Below are 16,351 nucleotides of genomic sequence, written 5' to 3'. Positions count from 1 at the left end.
TACTTTCCTAAAATTAGGAAGTAAATTTGCAAAAGTGCTCCTCTTCACCTCTGTACCAGGAAGGACGAAAGTTAATCACCAGAGACAACTTTAGATCCTTGTCATCCTGGAGATGGGATGGTACCAGAAGGATCTGCATAATAAACTTTATCAACTAGACTTCGTCTACCACTAGTTTTTCATATATTTGCATTTCCACAATTTACTATTCCTAGAGGTTAAAAGTCCCTTTCCTCTGCCTTGTCACTTCTTTAAAAATTTATTTTTCCTTTGCTATATAAGTCCGAGTTCTAACCAAACCTTTAAGTTACTCATCCCTGAGTTTCTCTCATCTACATATGAGATATACACACTAGTAAACTTCTGTTAGTTTTTTGCTCATTAATCTATCTTTTGTTGCAGAGCTTCAACTGAGAATCTAGAAGAGAGTAGATGGAAAAATATTTTTCCCTCCCCTCCAAATGCAAGAATAATCTTACATGAGTCCAGGAGGAAGGTAAGTAATATTAAAGATACAGGAAGATGAATGGCTTCAGATTTTGCCTTTTAGACTTTCAGAAGACAAAGGTTTAGATGAAAATCAACACAAATCTAGGATAAACAAAGCAATTACAAGGAGTGGTAAGTCCCAGATATGCTAATTTTGGTCTCTGCAGGTCATAGAAAACAGAATTAAGACATAGGGACTGAAAAAGATTGTTAACTAAGTCCTTCATCTTTAAAAATGAGAAGTAATAAATAATTTAAGATTCAAACTAAGTGGAACATAATTTTAAAAAATGAACACTATGACAAAAAAATCAAGAGCAGTAAAGCGTTTGAAAAAAAGAAAAAAGATTGGTCAGCTGAGCTATTCATTGTGAAAACCTTGAGGTATAACCAAAGAATATCCAAAAACATTTCTGCCATCAAAACATTACCTTTAAGATTAATATTAAGAAATAAAGGAAATGAAGCCTAAAATATAAACAGATTCACTTTTTAGTGTGACTTTTATCATTTACTTAAAAATCTGCAGTCATAAAACATAAAAAGAACATTCACCAACCAGGACCAAGTGACTACTCTCCCACAAGTTCTTAACACGTTACAGTAAATTGTTATAGGCATAACCAACATCACACACACACACACACACACACACACACACGATGCACACATTCTTCCCAGCTTTCTTGCAATGGTTTGGGATCCATTCGTGAGAGATGTTTTTGTAGCCACAAGTTAAACAAATTTAGAAAAGAAAATAGAATAAAATAGCATTTAAGCATATGACCTCAAACTAGGGAAGCAATAATATACATAGTAAAGATAGATGATGATGGATGGATAGGTAAATCATAGACAGATGATAATTAGGTGGATGGATGGATAGATAAATAGACAGATAGATACATACATACATACATACAAAGAAAGATTTCAATTAATGTGCACTCAAAAAAAGATTAATCACAATATTCACTCAGAATATTTAACTGTAGAAAGGTGATATTCCAAGGCCATCAACAGGCTAATGCAGGTCTGCAAATGTTTATCTCTGACAAGATGAGTACTGAAATTGAGAGTAAGTCTTTAGAAACTTTTCTAGACATTTGGCAAAGAAATTTCATGTCTGTTGAATCTGATGATAAAAAAAGAGCTGCATTTTATGCCTTTTTAATAATTTTTGTAGTAATTGATTTTTATTCTATTTTATGAAAGAATCAGCATTAGAAATTTAAAAAAATAAAATTATCCTTTTCCCACAGGTAGTTTGAGAAGCTTTGAATAAAATTATATTTGGTCTTGGGGAAGCTAGGGATTCTTCCTTCTGTTGTGGTTATACAAAACATACATTTTATGGGCCTATCATTTTATTTTTGCAGGGATCATAATTGCTTACTATCAATGTAAGAGAAGAGAAATTACAGGAGGTAGGTGAGCTGAGAGAAAGGAAAAAATACCTTCCTGTTTAGTAGTTACAAGTTAGAACTGTAGGCAAAGTGTAACATTAGGAAATACAGCTGCTGGTTGACCAGTAGTTTGCCCATTTGTACCAATAGTCTTGAGGTTATTATTTTTTTTTTTTTTGTATCTATACAGTTTTTCAAAACTTTGTTGTGGACTTCATTCTGTTATTCATAGACATGACAAGATAACTTGTCCCTTTAACTTCTGGGCTAAAGCTACGTTTTAGACTAAAGGACAAGGAAAATGTAAGCATCCCTTTTAGGCTTTGGGGAATTAGTGGTATCTGTGACATTAGCCTCACTTTGTTTTGGTGGCACTTTTTATGTGCTGTGGTTTGCTGTCCATGCAGGGCAAAGCTGACCTCCAATGGGATGTATGCAAGCAAAAGGTGCCCAAGAGTATAAAGAACTAAAATCTTTATGCAAAAACAAAAGAAGATGTAAACCTCAAGTGTACCTCCACCCATTTACATTTCTTAGCTCCAAACCACAAACAGAACAAAAAAGTACTTTCCCAGACTTGTTTTTTTGTCACGTTTTCTGAGAAAAGACATGGTTAACTCTTAAATGCACTGTCCTGGCCTTACTCTTAGATGTTGATGTTTTCGTAAAATTGATAACAGTTGACTGCTCTTAGAGAGCATCTGCCTCGCCCCCCAAACCACATCCCTGTTTCTTGGTCCACTGGTCCTATGACCAGACTTGAACTACAGGACCTATAATGTACAAAATCTCTGCAAATTGCCAGATGTCAAGGCTACTTCACATTTAGACCAACCTTCATGCTAGCAACACATACAGTTTTTTTTTTTTTCTCACCTCTATAACCTCTAAGAAGAAGTTTTTGTAAAATTAGGGCACAGTCCATTTTGCTGCCAGGCAGTTGTCTCTCCAGAATTCCTTTACATGGACTTTGTCTATGGACGAGAGTATATGGCTAATATGAAATTCAGTGCTGTAGAAAATAGGATAGAAGTAAATCCTAAAACAAATTAAGCTCTTTTTGTTGTAGAATCTAAGGAAATCCCAAGCGTTGCAGTTAAATTCTTAAATACTAGTGACAGCCAGAGTGTGAAATGAATGGATTCCATTTCTGGCAGCAAAAACTGAGTACCTACAAATTAATGCATTAAGAAAGAGATGTTTTTTAAACACACACATACCCCACCCTAAATGTACAAGAACACACACATCAGTGGAGAGGGAAAGCCTCCATGAGACTGAAAAGGCTTTAAAATACCTATATTATTCTAAGTGGCAATCCATGTCAGTGGTATTATTTCTGAGTCCTGTCATCCCCCATCCACACTCCATCCTAACTTCCACCACTAGATTGAATTATCCTAAAATAGAAACCTTATGATATATCCAATGGTCTAAAAGCTCTTCATCCCCCAAACTCCACCCTTGCCATAGCACAGAAAAGGCCAAATTCCAAAGTCATACAAGTGGCCCCATCCATTCTTGATGTAGCTCCACTTACTTTTTAGAAATTCATAATTATTAAATTTTTGTTGTTATTTATGGCAGTAAGAACATTTACCATAAGACCTGTCCTTTTAACAAATTTGTAAGTGTACAATATCGTTAACCATAGGCACGATGTTGTACAGCCGATCTCCAGAACATGTTTTTCTTGCATAATTGAAACTTTATGCATATCGAACAGTAACTCCCCATTTCATCCTCCTTCCAGCCCCTGGAAGCCACCTTTCCACTGTCTACTTCTATGAGATTATTTTGGATATTCGTGTAAGTCAAATCATACTGTATCTTTCCTTCTGTGACTGGTTTATTTCACTTAGCAAAATATCCTTCGAGTTCACCCATGTTGTTGCACTTACTTTTTATATTCATTTTCTGGTCTCCTCAGAGTTGCTCATTTATTGACCTCCAATGTCTATGTCATAGGCTCCCCAACCCTGCACTTTTTTATTTGTGTGTGTGCCTTTTCATGAAGCTTTTCTACATTTTTGCAATTTAGACTACTTATCCTTTCATCACAGGGCATTCAGTCTTATCTGCTGCCATTTATTGAAACTTTATACTTCATTTTGACATTTCTTGTTGGGTTTGTCTGTACTGCAATTTGCAAGTTTGTGTGTTTCTGTCTAAAGTTTCCAATTAGGTTAAACACATGTCTTACACCACATTTGTATCTCTCATAGTATTTAGTGCAATGTCTTACATGTAGTAATTGTGCAGTAAATACTGTTTAATCGATTGAATGGTTGTAAACTCCTTGAGGGAAGATTTTATTTGGTTTACTATCCCCAAAGCCTGGGAAGTCCCTAACATATAGTAAATGCTCAGTAAATATTGTGTTGTGTATGAGGAGAAACAGAAAGAGGAAGTTAGATGATTCTGCTAAGACCACACATTGCTGAATACAGAGGTCAATTCTCAGTTCTCTTCTTACTTGACCTAAATGCTTTTGATGCAGCTGATAACTTCTTCCTACTAAAAATGCTCCCTTTTCTAGATTTCCAGCATATTCCTTGTCTTGGTTTTTCTCCTATGTCACTGACTGTTTCTTCTCAGTCTAATTTGCTAACTTTTTGTCTTCTCCCAGTTGCTTTATCTGCAATGTGTTAGGGGTCAGTCAGTCTTCTTCTCTTCTCTTAACTACATTCACTCCCTAGGGGATCTCATTAGTTCACGACTTTAAAAATCCCACATGTTGCTGACTCCCATATTTACATCTTCAACCTTGACACCTTCACCAGCTCCAAAGCTACGGTGTCCTATTGCCTACTTGATGTTTCCACCGAGATGGCCAAGAGTGTTTCTAACGAATATACCCCTAGTCTTCCTCCTTAAGCCTGCCCTCTAGCAGTATTCTCCATCTCAGTTCAAAATGGAAACATCCTTTTCTAGTATCTCAAACATTATTGGCAATCTCATCTCTTATATCTCAATCTGTGAGGAAACACTGTTGTGCTCTACTTTCAAAATATTTACAGACAGCAACACCTTCTCATCTCCCACCCTTCTACCTATCCAACCTGAAACATAACCATTGTTTACGTGAATTGTTACCAAAGTATGCACAGTTTATTCCCCACATGGCAGCCAGAGGGCTCCTTTTAGAATGGAAGTCAGATCATGTCACTCCTCTTTCACAACCCCAGAACAGCTCTCTCTTTCACTCAAAGCAAAACTCAAAGTTGTTACAAGAAAATATCCTATTGAACTTCCCAAATCCTCTATGACTTCATCTCCTGCTAATTTCCCTCCTGCTCACATTCCTCTAGCTACCATGTTCTCCTTTTTATTTATTTTAGTTATCTATTGCTCCATAACAAGCCACCCAGAATTAAGTGGCTTAAAACAATTTGTTATGTTCTCTATTGGGTCTGTGGATTAACTGACTTCAACTGGGCATTTGTGCTTTAAGGCTTCTTGTGTAGTTACAGTCCAATGTCAGCTGAGTCTGAAATCATCTGAAGGATCCATGGGCTGACGTCCACGGTAGCTTGCTCACTCCAGTGACTGACAGTTGATGCTGAGAGCTGAGGTGGGATTGTGGATAAGAGCACCTACATGCCTCTGGTCATGGCCTTTCCACATGCCTTGGGCTTCTCATAGCACAGCATCTATGGCATTCAGTGTTCTGAGGGTCAGAGTCCCAAGAGCAAGTGTTATAGGAGGCAGGAAGTAGAAGTTGCCAAGCCAGTTAAAAACTATGCTTGGAACTGGCCAATCAACACTTCTACCATATTCTACTAGTTAAAGCAGTTACCAGTACTGCCAGGATTTGAGCGCATGGAGTAATAAACTCCACTTGCTCATGGTAACATGGCAAGGTCACATTGCAAAGGAGCGTGTGGGATAGAAGATATTATCAGGGAAGTCTCTGGAAAATCCTATTCTTCAAACACAACAACTGCACTCTCACCTCAGTGCTTGCGGTAGCCTTTCCCTCTGCCTAGAATGCTTTTCTCTTGATATCAGCATGTTTTGCTTCTTCACAGCTTTCTAGACTTTGCTCTCTCACTTACTTCAACTCTGCTATTATGTCACCTTCTCAATGAGCTCTTCCTGGACCACTCTACTGAACATGACACATAAACAGTCTCCTTGGTGATCAAGGGCTCACCATTGCCCATTAGCATTGGCTTGACCAAACTTCAGCCAGACTTCTCCCCTCCCTACAGTCCCCTACATTTTGACTTGCCCTCAAGTTTAAATAAGCACTAAGCACCTCAGGTGCAGAATATCCTCCTCAACACTCGTTCCAAAAATCAGCCGACCACAAAGAAAAACATTTCTCTGCTGAAACAACCTGATTTTGCCACCTTCTTACCCTGCCCTCTTGCCTTTTGCCCCTACAAACTTCCCTGTCAGTTTTACCTCTCCCTCTCTCCAAAAGATATGTCCTCTTCTGTTTGATTTTGAAACACTTGAGATTTCTGAGATGGAAGCATTCTCCCTGCTGTTTAAGTAAAGTTTCCATTTACCTAAGTCTGCATTCATTTTGATTGAACACCTAGCACTCTCAATACTGTTTATCCTACACCCGTTTTTCACATTACACAATACCTTTTACATACTAAATGTTGTCTCTATTTAACTTCAACTATTTATTATGTTTATTGTCTCTCGCCCTCCATTAGGATATAAACTGCCTGACAGCAGGATGCCTTTCTGTTTCATCTATTGAATTCCCATCACCTACTACAAACATGGTAAGTGCTCAAAAAGCCTTTGTGAATTTAATGGATAAACTTACTCTTATCTGTGATGTGATACAAACAGGTTTTGTCTAATACATAGATACAGAATAAAGAGATATTCGCTACTGGTTCTGCCAGGATCTCATTCTCCACTCCAGTTAACAGAATCTCTGACATGTTCCTTGAGCTTGTTTCAAATTCTTGTTTCAATCATCTAACTCCTGTAAAACTGTCCTGTTTTTCTTTTGCCTTCCTAACTTCTTTTCCTCTCTGCCCTTCAACTCAGCTCAGAAACTGGGGCTTCATGATTTGTGGACAGTTGTCCCTGATGCTGTTAACCCAAAGGCTTTTCAATCATTTCCTCTGGGTAGATCACTGTGCACTTCTGTTGAACTCAGATCCCAGCTGTACCAGCCACCTGTCTAGCCCTTCCCTATCAAATCCCAGGTATACCAGCCATCTGTCCAACCCAGCTTTCCTCCTTCCTTGGGCAGGTACCATTCCTGTTTCTGACACCTCCAGTCATCCATGTCCTACTTTAGTGAACAAAGTGCCTTATAACCACATCCTAGACAGAAGAAAAGAAGTATCATTGCTTCATGATCATGCATAGGTAATATTTGTGGAGTGACTTTGTGTCAAAAAGATCTGGAGGCACAGTGGTTTTACATTCTAAGTTATTCACCTATTCCAAGGACTTTGGCAAAGGGAGAGGAAAGAATCAAAAGTTTTATGATGATCATAATGAGTTTCAGGTCATGACCACATAATTCACCTTGTTATCACACACTGCTGATCCTTTAGGTAAAATACCAGAGCCCCAGTAAAACGAATGAGATACCAATGCCTGAGAGTTTCACCCAAGCATCGCTAATTAAGGGTTATCTTCAAATGCATTCAAGCTACACAAGTCTCTTGAGTTTGCATAATTGAGCTGGAAATCAGTTGAAGGAAATTTATGGGATTTTTAGCCCAGGAGGGAAAGCAAGAAAGTTGGAAAACTCAAAACCATGGGGAAACAAAACAAAAACACACACAAAAAAACTTCCTTCACATTGAAAAATGAAGGTTTTGTTTCTTACTCTTTTTTTTTTTTTTCACGTAAGAAAAGTCTTACACTATCTTTTATATCCTCTTTGTCTTGTTTTCCAATTTTTAGACCTCCAAATGAGGTAGAGGGTGAAAGAAACAGCATTAGAATCCAAGTCAGAAGTCTTGGGTTATACCTTCCCCTACTCAATAACTGAGTCTCATATACGAAATATAAATAAAAATTACTGTATCTACTCCATGGGGTAATAACGTGGATTAAACAAGAGGACGAATTGAAAATACAACAAGTCCTCAATGTCATCTACAGGTTCTTGAAAACTGTGACTTTAAGTGAAAGGATTTATAACAAAATAGGTTCATTGATACAAACAAAGTTCCTACTGCATATTTTTGGTCACAGAAACATCACCAAACTTCTAAATAAAAACCAAAACACTTCTAATGGTAAACACTGAAACAAATGTGAGTGTGCTCTCTCTCTCTCTCTTTCTCTCATATATATTTTTTATATATATAAAATGTATATGAAAAATCTTTCATATATAATATTTCATATATATGAAATATTTTATATATATATATAGTCTTTCAAATAAGATAATTGTTTACCCCATTATTTCAGTTCAGGGTCTTGGGTGGCTGGAGGCTATCCCAGCACTTATGACTGGGACATAGAAGTCCATGGTGGCCTGCAACCTTGTTTGGAATTAGAATATGGAGCTGAACCCATTCTTGGCCTCAAGGGAAGCTTGGACAGTCTTGCGAGTGAGGAGGCAACAATGAAAGTGGAAAGTTGGGGCTCTAGAAAGCATGAGGCTCTCTATTGTATCCAGAATACAGAAATATAAAAAGCTATTACAACTTAACAACAAAAATGCAAACAACTCATTTATAAAATAAGCAAAGGACTTGAATAGACATAGCTCCAAAGAAGGTATACAACTAACTGATAAGCACATGAAAAGATGAGCAAAGAGAGCAGAGGGATGAGATGTTATGAATTAAATAGGATGGAGATATGATGGTAACTTAGACTGCATGGCCTGTTGTATTTCAAAGAATAAAGAGCCTTCTAAACCTTTGCATAGAAACACAATCATAGGGTTTAAGCAGCAAGGGTTTTTTTCTTTGTATAATAAGTATATAAAGGTTATACAATTGACAACACAGTCTCTATAAAAAGCTTTTTTAGCCACTCCAATCCTCAGTTTCTTCTATGAACTGTCCATGTTATTTGCCCAACCATTTATTTTTTACAAAATTTCCTTAATTTTTTCCAGTTAAAAAATTTGAGTTGTCATTTAATTTTGCATGTAATTTTGCCTGACCTTTATCTATGTTTTAAGCAACTTGAGCACTGGAAATTTGTTTATTTTGTATCCTCCAGAGTATGAAGCATGATTCTTTTCCCTAAAATAGTAGCATTTGTGATTTTAAATTCTATCTGCTGGATGAATCAATACAAGTAAGTAGAAGATAGAATAATACCTCATCTACGAGAATTCACCACGCTAGCAGTCTTATCTATTAGAAATATATGAAAGAATCAATAAGTAAGAAAAAAAAGCTTTCAAATAACCAAAATAAATGTTACTAAACCATGTTTGCCATCTTAAATGAGTATTAAATAAGTAAAGGCAAAACCTAAGATGATTACATCTAGGAATTATTTTACAATATGACACAGGAATTAAGTATAGCATCAATAACCTTTGACCAAGTGAAACAGGCTTTTTTTAGAGAGCATAAACTTGTATTATTTTTTCACCCAAACCCAAGCAGCCTAACCCCCTCTCCTTGCCATAGAGAGAAGCCATTATCAGATAACAAAGAGCTTAAGCAAAGTAATTTTGCAGAGTATACTTTGAAGGAGGAAAAAAAAAATCCTTCAAATTTCAGCATTTGTATGGATGAATGCAATAGGCAATAGAAACATAAATAGCTTTTTTTAAAGTTCAATAAATGAAAGCTGTTCGTAATTGGTGTTCTACAAGGAATTACAAACAAAGAATTTGAGAAGTCTCTGGAGTTACACTTTCCACACAGATACAAGGTAGTGACTTATCTGAAACAGAATTATTTGACACACCTGGCATGGGCAAGCATGAAGCACAGAAGAGATTCAGCAAAATGCGTAAAATCAGAAATGAATTAGTAAGAACATCTAAGCAAGCACAAGACACCAATATTACCCAGAATACATTACTAAAGGACTCACTGTCACCTGAGTGGGCTGAGATGGGAGGCATCGACCTGTTACAGCCTTATCAGGATATCATTTTACTGTGAGATGATAACATTGTGCTTAAGTAAACCAATTAGTAAGTCATTCACAGTTGATTTTATGTATTAAATTAGTCATTTGTAACTAGTTCTTTAAGTTATCTTTAAAAAGCATCAACTAAAAAGCACTGTTCAGATATTGTTAGAAAGAGGTTTTATATAGCAATTGCAGGTACAACTTAGTTGCTCGAAATGATGGAAGCTCACAAATGGAGAAAAAGATGATTTAATAATTTTTTTCTTCAAAATGTATAAACAGAAATAAATCACAATTAGAAATGCAAAGAAAAGTTAATTTAAAAACCTAAAAAGATGGCTCTGGTAAAAACAAAATAAGCACATTTTGAAAATTAAAAAACATGCATTTTAAAACCTAAACTTCCAGAACCCCACCTTGTTATGTCAACATTAGCAACTTAAATAAGATTAAATTAAAAAGTAATATTTTGGGTTTGGCTGCAACAGAATATGGGTGTTACCTAGACTGTTCTTCCTCCCTTCACAAAGGTAAACAACTATGAAATGGAACAAAATAGGTGAAGCATTTTTTGGAGGAGGACTATAATGCTAGCAAAAAGCAAACACATGTGGTGAGCTCAATGTTTTCTCAACTTTCTGCCATAGGGAACTTTCAGGGATCTGCATGTCACAAGGAGATGGAACCCAAGGAGAGCACAGCAGTGTTGCTGAGCTGGGATGGCAGAGATTAAAGTTGAAGGCTGCGAATGCAAACTGGAATTTGCAGGGCAAATTAACAAAGAGAAGGGTACTATTCAGACAAGAGTCCTCAGAATGCTCTATGGGGAAATCTGAGTGGGTCCTTGGCCCAAAGCTGGGCTGTACATATATAGAGCAAGTCTCTTCTAGAGCTCACAGGAAATACCACAGTGCTTACCAACTGTATTTCTGAGTACAAAGGAAATACATTAGAATTCAACAACTAAAAACATAAAATATGCAAATATTTAGAAATTAAACAACACACTTCCAAACAGCACATAGGTTGAAAAAGAAATCACAAAGGACATTAAAGTATTTGAAACAATCATAGTGAAAACACAGCAAATAAAAAAATTATTCATAACTAAGGCAGTGCTAGAGGAAATTTTACAACTTTATAGAAATAAAAGACTAAGAGTGGTTCATGTTTCCACATTCAAAGGTTGGAAAAAGAAATGCAAAGTAAATCCAAAGTAAATAGAAGGAAGAAAATAATCAATATGAAAAACTACATCGATAAAATAGTATACAAACATTTTAGAAAGTAAGAAAGCCAAAAGCAGAATTTTTAAAAGAACACCAAATATTTCCAGAGCTCATCTTATGCACCATGCTTTCTGCCATGTGTTGATGACACAGATGAAGAAAATGCAGTCCATCTGCTCCTGTCCCCAAGTTCACCATATTTGAGCTTTCAGTCATGTATTTCACAAAATGACTTCCATATAATACATCTGAGAGTTCATCTCTCCAGCAGTACCTAGAACACAGTAGAAGCTCAATAAATACGTGTTGAATGGATGAATGAATTTTTTCCTTTAACACATGGGGAGGGCCACAGAGAGGAAGGGACTTTCCCTAAGGTCACCAATGTCTTACTTGGTACAGCCTGGATTCTGTCCTCCGTACCAGACAACATTCTCTGCCTTGGCCAGCTCAGACTTTAGTCTCAACTCTCTTATCCCATTAGAGAACCTTAATAACTAGTTCTGTGTTTAAATTGCCTGGCACCCATCTTGGAAAGGCATTTCATTAGCATTCCTGTTTGTGTAATGCCAGCTTCCCAGCCAAGGAGCCCACTGACAGATGAGCCTGGGGAGAGTGAGTGAGCACACAGACTCACATTGGAACTTGCAGCTCCACTTAGCACAGGGGAGCTGAGCCGTATTGACTCACACCAGCAAAAGCCACCTTTCTCAAATTCTCTCACCTCCCCAGCATTGTCCCTGTTACCTGATTGCACCTGGCGAATCAAATTTTCTTGGGGCAGAGCCCAAATATAATTGAGTCAACAGGACTATTTCCTACTAGTGGAGAACTAAGCCTTTGCAATGGAAAATACAGAGGGAAAAAACAACCAATATTGTCATAAGCCAACACATAAGACACATTCAAATTTTAGCAACTCAGATTAGAAGGGAGGCAGAAACAGCTACAGCTACTGGGGGAAATGGGAGGATGCCTAGGAAGGAAATGGTTATAGTCGCTGGCACTTGAAAAGGCATAGTATGTCCTATCTCCAAAAGAATAAAAATAATAGAAATTACTTATATAGCATGCACTATATGTCAGGAACTATTATAAACACTTTGTAAAATAAATATAAATTATTTAATCTTCACAGCAACCACACAACATAAATACTGTAATAGCCCCCACTTTACAGATGGCAAAACTAAGTCAGAGACGGGTTAAGTCACTTAAATTCACAGAGCAAATAAGTGGTAGAATCTAGGCAGTCTGGTTCCAAAGTCAATGCTTTTACCGATCCCTCAACCCCATACTACATGAAGAATTGATTTTACTGTGAACATGGGCTCCTAATTAGATAAGTAGACCAGCTCTGGAATTCTCCTTCAGAGGTCAAAAACTTACAAAATAGCAAGCACTCTGCAGCTCAAGCCTTGCAGACAGCTAAGCAATGATAAGACCAGTTGTGTCTACTCCTTCCTTCTCTATTCATTCACTATTAGTCATTTGACCCATTAGAGTTTGTAGATACGAACTGAGTTTGTACTCTGAAGAGATGGCAAACAGTTTTTTGAAATTGAATCACAAATTTTGATTTGCCAACTACCATAATCTAGTTTCACAGAGAGTGGAGACTATCTGGGATTCAGAGAGGGCAAGCAAATGTTTAGATAGTAGCTGTCTGTGAGTAGATAACATGATCTGTGCCAGCCATGCTATGCTGTCCCTGCTTTAATGGAGATTCCGGTCTAAAAGGAAAGACCAGTATTAATTACCTAATCCATTAGTGAATGTTACCTGCAAAACAAGTGAGGGGCTCTGAAGGAAACGAAGACAGGTCAATATCAGGGACTCATAATGGAAGCTGAGCTGGCCCTGGGGCAGCAGAAGGGCTTGCCTTGAGAAACAGGTGCTTGGCTTGAGAGCTGAAAGGTGAAAAGCCTTTTTTTTAGGTGGCACAAGAGAGATGAGAAGAGAATTCTAGGTAGAATAAACAACACTGCAAAGGCAAGAGAGAGCAGGCTCTGAAGCCTCCTGGTATGGCCGGCCCCAAGGCAGGGAGCAGGGTATGAAATAAGTTGAGGCTGGAGTGGGAAAGAGAGGCAGGCCATGCAGCAACTGACAGATTCATGATCTCTGTGCAAAGAGCACTGGGGAGCCATGGAAGGACATAGCCAGAACAGTGGCATGAAGCAAGAAACACCCAATGCATCCAATAAGTGACTAGACTAATACTCAAACTCAGATCCTTTGCCCTTCTTCCCCCCAGTCTCCATCCTCACTGCATTTTATCAGCCCAGGAAGTTTAGCCAGTAGAGGTCCTCACCAAGCCACGCAAATCACAGAGCTTCAGGGTTGGCAGGGACTTGGCTATCTTGGAGACACACCCACTAGCTAAGCACTCCCATGTCCTCTCTGCATCCCAGCCCATCCCCAGTCTGTGTGAAACTAGATATCTGGACTCAGCATATGCTTAATAGCTGGGTCATCTCTAGCAACTTAAATCACTTCTATGAGCCTCCCTTGCTACACCTGCACTACGGTAGTGCTAGTGTCAATTGACTATTAAGATAATGAAGGTGATGTTTTCAGCACCATATCCAATCTTTAGTAGATGCCCAAAGAGTGATGATTTAATCTGAATTCAGTCATTCATCTTGAGCTATATCTTTCTCCCAACTCAGCTGTGACAGTTCCAAGACATCATCATGTGTATCAGACAGACCTTATCATTAAGTCCAGTAGTCCACTAAATAATTATGCATGTTATAGCAGCCCGTAGCTAAAGCGGAAATAAAAAACAATAATAAACTTACCCACAGTGGAGAAAGGAGGAAGTGAAGAAATCTTATCTTTCTGGTATAATTTTCCATTGTTTTATTCCTTGAAAAATAACCAGCATAATTTTGTATGGTGTTCAAAAAATGAAAGTCGACTCACCAAAAGACAATGAGTTCAATATTTCTGTTGAAAATAAACATTTGAAAACAGTATCTATTCATATTTATGTATATTTATTCATCTATTCAATTTATAATTTCAGGCTCATTCCACACTAAGTGTTCTGAATCAAAAGATGAACACAATACAGTGCCATTCTTCAAGGACTTCACAATCTACAGTAAAGGGATATAGTTAAACAAATAACTGCAGAATTGGAAATTGGAGCTGATGTGCTTGGAAGTGTTTTGAACAAGGGGCATGACTGTGACTCTCTCTGCTTTTGCAAACTTCAGGAAAACCTTTACTCACAGGTGAGTTCCACCTGAGGTTAATTTGAAGCTTGTGTTCTGAATTTGCCAACTAAGATTAAGAAGGAAACATATTGATAGCAAGAAGAATAGCCTGTGCAAGGAAATGAAGGCCCAAGAAGGATGTGTTTTCTCAGAAGCCTGGAAAGGCATCTCCTTCTCAATCTCCAGGGAAATCAAAATAGACACTCAGTGATGGGTCCTGAGCATTTTCAGAACCAAGGAAAGTTCTAAATTACTGGAATTGGATATGTTAAATCAAGACTATCATGACAACCTGACTTCAAGTCTTATTTGCTGAAAGTGCAAAGCAGAGGACATGACCATTTTGTGTGTGCAGCACCCTTGTGATCTCACAAGGACGATGCTTAATGACATATGGAAACCCGTTGGGTAATTAAATAGTCTGGGGCTAATTGCATCCGACTGTGTTATTCTAATGTGATGGGTTGAGATGTGCAATGGATAGGAGAAAACAGGTTTCCAGAATTGCAATGGGTGACTGTTTGCTCTGACCTTGATTGAATTTGAACATAGGGCACAGGATGCAGTGGGGCGCAAGTTGACAGCCAGCACATGAGGAGTACGGCAGACTAATTTGTCAGTCTGGCTTACAAAGGTGTCTTGTATTCATTTCAGGACAAATCTAACTGCTGTGATTCTGCCTTTTCCTCCAAGTAAAGGCTTATCTTCTTCTTCCCAAGCTAAATGCATCCGCAGAGCCTTCCAGCTCAACATCACTATTTGTGTGGAACTTTCATATAATTCCTTCTAAAAAACACAAATATTCTCAGTTGCTCCTCACAATTTTGAATGGTTACTATTATCCCTCATCCAGCCTCATTTTGCAGATGAAGAAATCAAACCTCAGAGAAGCTGAGTAGTCTACTGGTTACAAAGTGATGGAATCATGACTCGTGTCCATGTCATTCTACTTGCAAATCCAGTGTCCTGCTGGACTCTGCTCTCACATTTTAGTTGGGAGAGGCCTGGGAGAACTGTTTGTGCCTTTAGGCAGACACATAGATCCTGAGGTGGCCCAGGCTGATGAGAGCAAATATTAAGAAAATGGAGATGGTTAGACTCAATGACTATTATCATTTTCACTTTACAGTTGAAAATACAGAACCTCAGGGTGAAGCCCTAACTTCCCACAGCAGATGTGGTCTATGAGGAGGAAGAAGCGGATGCATGGACCAGTCCTGTTATGAAGACAAGTTTCATGGTGCTACTGTGCCTCCATGAGCTCCTGTGGCCCAGAAGCTGGCATCCTGTGAGTGGGTAGGTTGATGATTATGTCAACTAACCCTGCAGGGATTTACGCTGACGTTGAGTTCCACTCACACATTAGTACAGCTCCATAGGTTGTAGGACATTTTCCAGGCTGGAGCAAATAAGTTATTGCTTTCAGTAAATCCCCTCCCTCCTTCTCTTCCTTTTATCTCAGATTTGGGATGATGGAGTGGGCTGAGTTTTAAGACTATTCTCTGTCTGTTTATAATATTCTCTGGGTGACCACATCTGCAGAAACCTCTTGCAGTATTGAAGTCCAAATCCAACACAACTCTGTCACCAATCTATAAGCTCCATTTACCTCCATATTCCTAGTGAGTACATCATAACATCAGAGATACACAAAAAGCTGGGCGCGGTGGCTCACGCCTGTAATCCCAGCACTTTGGGAGGCCGAGGAGGGCGGATCACAAGGTCAGGAGATCGAGACCATCCTAGCTAACACAGTGAAACCCCGTCTGTACTAAAAATAAAAAAATTAGCCGGGCGTGTTTGCAGGTGCCTGTAGTCCCAGCTACTCGGGAGGCTGAGGCAGGAGAATGGCCTGAACCCGGGAAGCAGAGCTTGCAGTGAGCTGAGATCGCACCACTGCACTCTAGCCTGGGCGACAGAGTGAGATTCCATCTCAAAAAAAAAAAAAAAAAAAGAGATA

General features: G+C 38.3%; 1 long non-coding RNA gene across 1 annotated transcript; it reads left to right on the top strand.

Annotated features, from left to right (window-relative positions):
* Positions 1-433: 433 nt before the first annotated feature.
* Positions 434-15,633, top strand: LOC129042799 (uncharacterized). The gene is made up of 5 exons (XR_008504204.2): positions 434-496; positions 3,649-3,704; positions 6,569-6,640; positions 14,199-14,409; positions 15,521-15,633. It is a non-coding gene; the product is annotated as an uncharacterized LOC129042799 (long non-coding RNA).
* Positions 15,634-16,351: the final 718 nt, after the last annotated feature.

Source organism: Pongo pygmaeus, chromosome 7 (assembly GCF_028885625.2).
Source record: "Pongo pygmaeus isolate AG05252 chromosome 7, NHGRI_mPonPyg2-v2.0_pri, whole genome shotgun sequence".
NCBI classification, from domain to species: Eukaryota; Metazoa; Chordata; class Mammalia; order Primates; family Hominidae; genus Pongo; species Pongo pygmaeus.
Note: the sequence above shows the minus strand (reverse complement) of the source record. Positions and strands in the feature narration are given on the sequence as shown.